This window comes from Sorex fumeus, unplaced genomic scaffold, assembly GCF_029834395.1.
Source record: "Sorex fumeus unplaced genomic scaffold, SorFum_2.1 ptg000010l, whole genome shotgun sequence".
Lineage (NCBI taxonomy): Eukaryota > Metazoa > Chordata > Mammalia > Eulipotyphla > Soricidae > Sorex > Sorex fumeus.
The window spans coordinates 8,825,651-8,834,431 of NW_026606067.1; positions in this window are offsets into that span (position 1 = coordinate 8,825,651).

Consider the following 8,781-nt stretch of genomic DNA (forward strand, 5'->3'; position numbering starts at 1 on the left):
TAACAAAGTATGAGATTAATACCCAAGAATAGCTGAGATCAGCACCAGGAGGATTACTCCATAACTTAGAGGCCAGCCGGGTATCTTAGAGGAAAAGGCAGTTCAGATAGAGAAGGGAGCACCAAACAAAGGATGTTTGGAGGATCCTCCCAGGAGGGGAGATGCATGTCGAAAGTAGACTATGGACTGAACATGTTTGCCACTCAATGCCTCTTTTGCAGACCACAACACCCAAAAGGAGAGAGAGAACACAGGGGATTGTCCTGCCACAGAAACAGTGGGGATGGGGGATGGGGGTGGGAGGGATATTATCCATGGTGATGGAAAATGGGCACTGGTGGAGGGATGGGTATCTGATCATTGTATAATTGAAACCAAAGCACAAAAAATTGTAAATCTACAACTGTAAAAAAAATAAAATAAAATAAAGGGAAAAATAAAAGATAGTGTGGCCACCCACCTATGAGATGGTGAGACTTGTTCATCAAGACCCTGAACAATCAATTTGAGGCTCTTTCCTAGAATGAGCAGATGCCAATGGGCTACACTAGCACATGACAGGGACTAATGGAGACATTGCTGGTGCCCACTGGAACAAATCAATGAGTAACAAGATGTCAAGTGATCAAGTGATACATATATACATATATATGTATATATGTGTATATATATTTCATTAGGAATCAGTCAATAAAAATTGTTTGAATCATACAAATAATGGATATACAGTATAGATGTAGCTTGCAAGCATGCATTCTATTTTTTGGAGAAAAGAGGTCTTGCAAGTGGTCTTGCAAGGACCCGGGGACCTTGTTCAGAAGATATTCAGCATGGCAAATCAGAGCAGAGTCCTACATGTGGGGTCTGTTTGGGTTCTGAACTGGTGGGTATTACTCAACTCAGTCCAGAGGTGCTTAGGAGCGTTCCCGCCACACCAAGCTGTAGTACCCAGGAGTTTCCAGGCAAGCACTTGCCAATGCTTAGGAAACATGTAGTGAAGGGGAGAGAACTGCAGTCTGCCACATACATGACATGTGACGTAAAAACTGTACTGTCTCTATTCAAAATATTTTTAAAAACACATTTCCCAATATATGCTTTCTAACACCCATGTAGACAGAACAAAAACTGTGCTTTTTAAAAAGCTGTTTTCAAAATGCAAAGAGTGTTTCTCTTTTTTTTTCATGTGGGGATTACACACACAAAAAAACAACAACAACTTAATTTGTATATAAAATCAAAAGTTGATAAAATATTAGAACTACTAAACCTATCAACTATTTCCCATAAGGATTATCTCTTTGTGGATTATGATTTGATACCCTAAAATGTAACTCATACACAAAGAAGTTATTTTCAAAGTCCCATAGATTTCAATGTGTATGCACATGGTCAATGAAATTCTTGTATGTTGGATGAATATCAGATTTTTATTCAATGATCACTGTATCACTGGATCACTGTCATCCATTGTTCATCAATTTGCTTGAACACACACCAGTAACATCTCCATTCATCCCAGTCCTGAGATTTTTAGCAACCTCTCCTTACTTTTGGGTCTGTTTGGGCCCTGAATTGGTGGGTGTTACTTATTGTTATTGTTATTGTTTTTGTTATTGTTACTATTATTGTTAATGTTTTTCACATATCAGATATGCCATGGATAGCTGCTCTGCCGTGCTTGTTCAATGATCATATGTGGAATTTCAGACGTGGAGGATTTGTTTTGTTCTTTTAAATATGAACACTTTTAAAGGGTTGTTTTTATTGACTGGCAATTAAAAAAAAACTGATTGTTTGGCCATTGTAATTTCTTTTCCTGCCTTACCTCTTCAAAATAATCAAATTCAGGGTCTATCCTAAGTTGTCCAGCATTTAGAAAAAGGATTAAAAAGTCCTATCTAAATATACTCATTCAAGAAATTTAAATCACTTAATTAAGAAAGAAATTTAAAATAAGATTAAAGCAAGCACAGTTCTTCTGAAATATAGTCTGTTTTTTTGCATCAGAAGATGTGTTTCGTTAGGCAAAGATCTGAGCCCACTTTTTTGCATGTAGCCGTCCAGTTTTGCCAGCACAATTTATTAAAGAGAGTTTCCCTGCTCCATTTCACTTTTCTTGCTCCCTTATCGAAGATTAGATGATTATATGTTTGGGAGGAGATGTCAGTATATTCAACTCTGTTCCATTGGTCTGCAACTCTGCCTTTGTTCCAATACCATGCTGTTTTGATTGTTACTGCTTTGTAGTAGAGCTTGAAGTTAGGTAGGTTGATTCCTCCCATTTTCTTTTTCCCAAGAATTGCTTTAGCTATTCGTGGGGGCTTATTGTTTCATATAAATTTCAGGAGTCTTTGCTCCATTTCTTTGAAGAATGTCGTGGGTATACTTATAGGGATTGCATTGATTTTGTACAGTGCCTTGGGAAGTATTGCCATTTTGACAATGTTGATTCTCCCCATCCATGAACAGGGGATATTTTTCCATTTCCTCGTGTCCTCTTTTATTTCCCGAAGTAGCGTTTTGTAGTTTTCTTTGTACAGATACTTTACTTCCTTAGTTAAGGCGATTGCTAGGTACTTGATTTTCTGGGGCACAATTGTGAATGGAATTGTTTTCTTCATGTCACTTTCTTCTCTTTCACTATTTGAATATAGGAAAGCCATGGATTTTTGGGTATTGATTTTATAGCCTGCCACTTTACTATACAAGCCTATTGTTTCTAGGAGTTTCTTGGTAGAGGTTTTAGGGTTCTCTAAGTATAGTATCATGTCATCTGCGAATAGTGAGAGCTTAATGTCTTCTTTCCCTATCTGGATGCCCTTAATATCTTTTTCTTGCCTAATTGCTATTGCAAGTACTTCCAGTACTATATTGAACAGCAGTGGAGAGAGTGGGCATCCTTGTCTCGTTCCTGACCTTAGGGGGAAGGCTCTCAGTTTTTCCCCATTGAGGATGATGTTTGCTGTAGGTTTGTGGTAGATGGCTTTAACTATATTGAGGAAAGTCCCCTCTGTCCCCATTTTGGAAGGGTTTTCATCATGAATGGGTGCTGGATCTTGTCAAATGCTTTCTCTGCATCATTGATATGATCATATGATTTTTATCTTTTCTTTTGTTGATATGATGGATTATGTTTTTTGATTTCCGAATGTTGAACCATCCTTGCATCCCTGGGATGAATCCTACTTGGTCATGATGTATGATCTTTTTGATGAGTAGTTGAATTCTATTGGCTAGTATTTTGTTGAGAATCTTCGCATCCATGTTCATCAGGGATATCAGCCTGTAGTTTTCTTTTCTTGTGGTGTCTTTGTTTCCTTTTGGTATTAGAGACATATGGGCTTCATAGAAACTGTTTGGGAGAGTTTCCGTTTTTTCAATTTCCTGGAAAAGCTTGAGAAGAACTGGCAATAGGTCCTCTTTATATGTTTGGAAAAATTTGCTAGTAAATCCATCTGGACCTGGGCTTTTGTTTTTGGGAAGAATTTTGATTACAGTTTCAATTTCCTTGATGTGAATAGGTCTATTCAGGTACTCTATATCTTCTTGCTTCAGCTTTGGGAGATGATAGGAATCCAGGAATTTATCCATTTCTTCTAGGTTCTCCTGTTTCGTGGCATACAGACTTTCAAAGTAGTCTCTGATGATCTCTTGAGTTTCTTTAGTTTCTGTTGTGATATCCCCATTCTTATTTCTGATTCGATTTATTAAGGCTCTCTCTCTCTGTTTCTTTGTGAGCGTTGCTAGTGGTTTATCTATCTTATTTATTTTCTCAAAGAACCAGCTCTTGGTGTTATTGATCTTTCTGATTGTTTCTTTGTTTTCCATGTCGTGATTTCTGCTCTAAGTTTTATGATCTCTTTCATTCTGCCTGATTTAGGCTCTTTCTGTTGCTCCTTTTCTAAGGTCTTGAGCTAAGATCGAAATGGATTTATGACCTCAACATCAGACCAGAATCCATAATGTTTATTGAAGACAAAGTTGGCAAAACTCTCCACGATATTGAAGTTAGTGGTATCTTCAAAGATGTCACGCCACTGGCCAAGCAAGTGAAAACAGAGATAGACAAATGGGACTATCTTAAACTAAGAAGCTTCTGCACCTCAAAAGAAACAGTGACCAAAATACAAAGACAGCCTACAGAATGGGCAAGAATATTCACCAAATACACATCCGACAAGGGGTTGATATCAAGGATATACAAGGTACTGGTTAAACTACACAAGAAGAAATCACCCAACCCCATCAAAAAATGGGGCGAGGAGATGAACAGAAACTTTCGCAAAGAAGAAATCCGAATGGCAAAAAGTCACATGAGAAAATGCTCTACATCACTAATCATCAGAGAGATGCAGATCAAAACAACAATGAGATATCATTTCACACCACAGAGACTGGCCCACATCCACAAGAACAAAAGCAACAGGTGCTGGCGCGGATGTGGCGAGAAAGGGACCCTCCTTCACTGCTGGTGGGAATGCAGGCTGGTCCAACCCTTTTGGAAAACAGTATGGACGATTCTCAAAAAATTAGAATTTGATCTCCCATTTGACCCAGCTATAGCACTCCTGGGAATATATCCCAGAGAGGCAAAAAGGTATAGTCTAAGTGACATCTGCACTTGTTTGTTCATTGCAGCACTCTTTACAATAGCCAGAATCTGGAAAAAACCTGAGTGCCCGAGAACAGATGACTGGTTAAAGAAACTTTGGTACATTTACACAATGGAGTACTATGTAGCTGTTAGAAAAGATGAAGTTATGAAATTTACATACAAGTGGTACTACATGGAAAGTATCATGTTAAGCGAAATGTGTCAGAAAGAGCGGGATAGACACAGAAAGATTGCATTCATCTGGGGAACATAAAGCAACAAAACGGGAGACTAACACCCAGGAATGGCTCAGATTAGTACCAGGAATTTTGCTCCATGACTTGAAGGCCAGCCCCATGTGCTAGGTGAAAAGGAAGCTCAGATAGAGAAGAAAACACTAAATAAAGGGTGTTGTGAAGACCCTTCCAGGGTGGAAGAGACATGCTAAAAGTAGTCTATAGACCAAACATGATTGCCACTCAATGCCTCTCTTGCAAAATACAGTATCCAAAAGAAGAGAGAGAGAACAAGGGGGAATGCCCTGCCACAGCGGCAGGGTGGGACGTGGGGGGTGGGGGATGGGGGTTGGGAGGGATGCTAGGACCCGTAGTGGGGGAGGATGGGCACTGGTGGAGGGATGGGTACTTGATCATTGTATAACTGAAACCCAAGCACAAAAATTTATAAGTCTATAAATGTACTTCATGGTGTTTCACTAATAAAAAAAGAATAAAAAAATTTAAAAAAGATGTGTTTCAATAATCGACTGCAAACATTAAAAATGATATTGTAGTAACCGAATTTTCTATAGTAGAAAACAAAGACACACACAACATTTGCAAAAGCAAGGACAAGCGCAGAACCAAAAGGAGCAAAGAGAAATCCTGATGGAGAAATGGGAGTGTCAACCCATCCTTGATGAGGTTGGCATTTCAGGAGGCACAGTAAGACAGCCTGTGCATGCATCTTTGAATATGTAAAACCGTTGTTTCTGCAGATAAACAAAGCCTGTCAGAAATCAGAAGATAGCAAATGTTAGATGAAGTTTGCCCTTTCTGGATGATATAAAAATTACTGTGAATAACTTACAGGCTGAAATTGTAAGAAAAAATAGGAAATATACAGAAAATTCTCACCATTTCACAGGCTAAAAACTACCTGTGATAGGAACTTTGCATTCACCACTGGTTTTAACCTTCAAAAATGAACAGAGTATAAAATTAGGGTAACTTCAGTGGAATGCATTGAGGTTTAAAACTATGCATAAAAGCCATGTGCATATGAAAGAAAAAAATCTTGAATTGCAAAATAAATTATAAAAGGCATATTTCTGTTCCCAAGTGCATTAAGATTGCTTTAAGAGTGTTTGCCTTGCATACATCCAACCCAAGTTTCATCCCTGGCAACTTATATTGTCCTCACAGTATCACCAGTTATGATCCCTGAGCACAGAGCAAAGATTATGCACTGAGCACCTCCAGGTTTGTCTCCAAAACAAATAAAAGATTTATCTCAATTTGTATCTTGGAAACAGTGCTTGGGAACTCAAGCAACTAATGAAAAGAGGTACAGCATCTTCATTTATTTCAGTTACAATTTTTGTTATGTTTTAAATAATATAACTGTTCTCTAAATATGAGTAGTTACTACAGACAGGAGAGAAACAAAGAACAAATAATATATATTCATTTATTACATTTAAATTTGCAAAAATTCACTGATCCTTATAATATATAAATCTTGAATTCATATTGGAATACAAAATTAATAAAGTTGAAGATGATATACGATTTTTCACTAATTTAGAAATTTCTCTTTGCTCGAGCGGGCCCAGTAACGTCTCCATTGGAGACTTTGTTGTTACTGTGTTTGGCATATCGAATACTCTCAGTAGCTTGCCAGGCTCTCCGAGAGGGGCGGAGGAATCGAACTCGGGTCGGCCATGTTGGCCGCTCGTAAGGCGAACGCCCTACCCGCTGTGCTATGTAGGGCGTTCGCCTTACAAGCGGCCAACATGGCCGACCCGAGTTCGATTCCTCCGCCCCTCTCGGAGAGCCCGGCAAGCTACCGAGAGTATTCGATATGCCAGACACAGTAACAACAAAGTCTCCAATGGAGACATTACTGGGCCCGCTCGAGCAAATCGACGATCAACGGGAGAAATTTCTCTTATCATACATTTATTCATTCACTTATGCATTTGCCTATATATGTGTTGAAATATGAAATAATGTCCCAATGTATTTATATAAATCTATTTATTATCTTTTTTTTTAGTTTTTGGGTCATACTCAGCAATGCTCCGGGGTCACTCCTAGCTCTGTACTCAGGACTCATTTCTAATGGTGCTTGGGGGACCATATGGGATACCAGGGATCAAACCCAGGTTGGTTAGTGTAAAAGTCAAATGCCCTCCCTGCTGTGCTATCATTCAGACCCCTGTATTTATTATCTTAAGGAACATCTTTTCATCTAAATATTGAAGCGAATAAAGAGAATTATTGTAATTGAATACTGAGATAAATCCTGTCAAATCTGTTAATCACAATAGGTATAATGAATTAAATGAGCAGTATTAGTTACCCACCTTAAACTATTATTTTCTTTGGCTTCTTCCCTAAGAATAACTTTTATTTCATGTTGTTAAAGACATTCTATTCCTTATATATTAAAATATATTTTATGTGCTTTATTACTTCACTCTTTCATCACCTCCCTATTGCAACATAAATTAATGTGTGCATTCTCAAATCAATTGTCACATATTCTGCCACATTTCAATGCCAAATGCACAGTTAAATTCTCAAAAAATTTAAAATTTTACTCCATCTTCTTGGACACAATGTGTTACATACTGATATTGAAAATTTTCATTTGAGAGACTCAAGTGTTACTCCAGTAAGTAGGTACTTGGCTTGCAGGGGTTCAATCCCTTGGACCCCAAATGGTCCACAGAGACTGCCAGGAGTGATTTTTGAATGCAGAGCCAAGAGAAAGCCCTGAACACAGTCAGGTGTGGTCCACCAAAAAAAAAAATCGTTCACTTGAATATTTGCAATATTTCTAGTGCTCGTTTCAGTAAGGGTCCCATAGCATCATTTTGTATATAACCTCACTGGATTATTTTATATTTTGTGAATCTTTTATGCATTTGTTTTTGAGTTGTTGTTTTTTTTCTCTTTTGAGGGATTTGGTTTAATATTGGCATTTTATTAAATGTACTTAAAATTATAAGCAATCAACTTATTTTTTAAATTTCTTTCTTCTCAGTTATGATCAGCTGGAGTAATAGCACAGCTGGTACGGCATTTGCCTTGCATGCGGCTGACCTGGGTTCAATTCCTCTGTCACTCTCGGAGAGCCCGGTAAGCTACTGAGAGTATACAACCTGCATGGCAGAGCCTGGCAAGCTCCCCGTGACTTATTCTATATGCCAAACACAGTAACAAGTCTCACAATGCAGACGTTACTGGTGCCTGCTCGAGTAAATCGATGAACAATGGAGGACAGTGCTACAGTGCTACAGTGCTTCTTGGTTATGATAGGCTGCAATAACATTACTGCAATAGGCTAAAATGGTTTCCACACGATTCCTTCTCACTAGTATTTATGCCACTGTGTCATCTCCCATGAGATTAAGTCTGTTGATCAGCCAATAAGAAACAGGGGCCTTAGTTGAATGACCAAGAACTCAATTCTGGCAACAAACACAACTTCGGAAGAAGATCCCTCAATGAGCCCTAAGAAAACTATCTTAAAGTGCTGTCTTTGGGAAGAAGCCTCCAAACAGTGCTTAGGATGCCACAGGATATTTCCAGGATTTTCAAACAACCAAGTGGTTGAAGGTGAAGGATGAATGTCAAGGACCAAGAAAATGGTTCTGCTTGATCCTGCAGTTCTTCAACCTTCCAATTCTACACTCAGAGAAGCTCAGGGAACTGTGTGGTATCTGAGACCAAACTGGGGCTAAGGCCATGCATAAAAATTTTGTTTCCTTACCCCTGTACTATCTCCCTGGTCCCCAAATTGACATCTTGAATATAATCCGATACTCAAATTAAGACACTCTGAGTCTGAGATTACAACTTGAGCTATCCTTGGATTATTTTTTCGCTTTGTTTTGATTATTTTTTAAAATTTTTATTAGGAAACACAATGAGATACAGTTTTAGACTTACAAATTT